The following is a 2365-nucleotide window of genomic DNA, read 5'->3' as shown; positions in this document are numbered from 1 at the left end:
GGAGACCACAAAGGGAATGCTGAATGGAACCCAACAGAAGAAATGGGAGTCCAAGGAAACCATAACCAATCAACTAAGTGATTTGAGAATAAACACTGAACACCAAATTAAGGAGGTAAAGAAGTTCATACAAGATCTAAAACAAAGCTTCAACAAAAAATTTGAAGCCATCAAAGCTGACTATTCAGAAAGAAAAGAAATAAAAAACAAAGTAGAAAGTCTTGACAGCAGGTTAGACCATGCAGAAGATCGAATCTCGGGGATTGAAGACAGCCTAGATATTATAGAGAAAGGACATACAACCATCCAGGACAAGTCCAAGAAATATGATAGATTTATCCAACACTTGGAAGACACCATCAGAAGGCCTAATCTAATGATAATGGGTGTAGAGGAGCACCTAGAAACAGAAGTTAATGGCCTAGGAAATTTATTTAACAGGATCCTAGCAGATAACTTCCCAAACATACAAAAACATAGGCCTATTCATATACAAGAAGCTTTTAGAACTCCAAATAGACCAGACCAGGATAGGACATCTCATCGTCACATTATAAGCCACACAGGATCAATTCAGACCAAGGAAAACATCCATAAAGCTGTCAAGGAGAAAAGATAAATCATCTATAAAGGGAAACCAATTAGAATCACCTCAGATTTCTCAGCAGAGACAATCAAAGCAAGAAAAGCCTGGAATGATGTATGCCATGCCCTAAAAACAAACAACTATCAACCAAGAATACTGTACCCATCTAAACTCTCCTTAATAACTGAAGGCCAAAAACAAAACCTTCCATAGCAAAGAAAAATTGAAACAATACATCTCCACCAAACCAACCTTACAAAAGATTCTTAAAGATGTCCTACATATAGAAAACCAACAAGATAAAATAAAGGCCAAGAAACTGCACCCAAACTGAGAATCCAAGAACCATAGGAAGAACCCAGTTTTCGTAGCCCCAAAGAAGGTGGATAACATGGCATGAACTCCCAAATACCTCTCAGGCCTATCTATCAACATTAACTTAACTCTTCAATTAAGCGACATAGACTGTCTAGATGGAATAAAAAACAAGATCGTTCAACTGCTGCCTTCAGGAGTCACATCTTGACCATAAAAACAAACACATTTTCAATGATAAAGGCTGGAACAAAACCTGCCAAGCAAATGGCCCCCATAAACAGATGAGAGTTGCAAGCCTAATATCAGATAACATAGACTTCAAATTAGAATTTGTGAGAAGAAATAAAGAATCTCTCCTTCAGGAGGATATTACAATTCTAAATATCTATTCGCCAAACAACGGAGCACCCAAAATTTATCCAAGAAACACTACTTTCCCTCAAATCCCACATAGATCCAAAGAAATTAATTGTTGGGATTTTAACACACCACTCTCCCCTCTAGATAGATCAACTCGGCAAAAACTCAACAGAGAAACCACAGACCTAAACAGCTGTATAGATCAACTAGATTTAACAAACATCTACCGAATAACTAACCCAGCAGCATCACAATACACGTTTTTCTCAGCAGCACATGGAACATTTTCAAATAGACCACATTTTAGGCCACAAAGCAAATGTGTCCAAATTCAGAAACATTGAAATTAAACCTTACATTCTCTCAGACCACAAGGGGATAAAATTAGAACTGAACACCAAACGCCACCAAAGAAATCCGTTAACACATGGAGGCTGAACAACACACTGCTGAATCAGGAGTGGGTCATGGAAGAGATTAGAAAGGAAATTCAAATGTTCATGCTATTCAACAAAAATGAGCACACAGATTACCAGCTCCTCTGGGTCACAGCAAAACCAATACTCAGAGGCAAGTTCATAGCTCTGAGCTCCTACATCAACATATTGGAGAGATCTGAAACCAACAATTTAATGAGACATCTGAACCTCCTTGAAAAAGAGCAGCAAGATAAACTCCAATTCAGTAGACAGAAAGAAATGATTAAAATTAAAACAGAATTAAATGAATTAGAATCCAAAAAAACTATAGAAAGAATCAACAGAGTTGATTCTTCGAAAATATTAACAAAATTGACAGACCCTTAACAAATCTTATGAGAAAAAGAAGAGAACACACCCAGATAAATAAGCTCACAGATGAGAATGGAAACATCACCACAGAAACAACCAAGATTCAGAACATTTTAAGGGAATACTTCTCAAAACTTTATGCTAATAAGTTTGAGAACTTGGCAGAAATGGACCTTTTCCTAGCAAATATTGACATACTAAAAATAAACCAAGACGAGTGAAACCATCTTAACAGGCCCATATCAAGAATTGAAATAGAAACAATAAGAGACCTCCAAGATAAGAAAAATCCAGGACAAGATGGTTTTAG

Source organism: Dipodomys spectabilis, unplaced genomic scaffold (assembly GCF_019054845.1).
Source record: "Dipodomys spectabilis isolate Male_0828 unplaced genomic scaffold, ASM1905484v1 ptg000651l, whole genome shotgun sequence".
NCBI classification, from domain to species: domain Eukaryota; kingdom Metazoa; phylum Chordata; class Mammalia; order Rodentia; family Heteromyidae; genus Dipodomys; species Dipodomys spectabilis.
Note: the sequence above shows the minus strand (reverse complement) of the source record.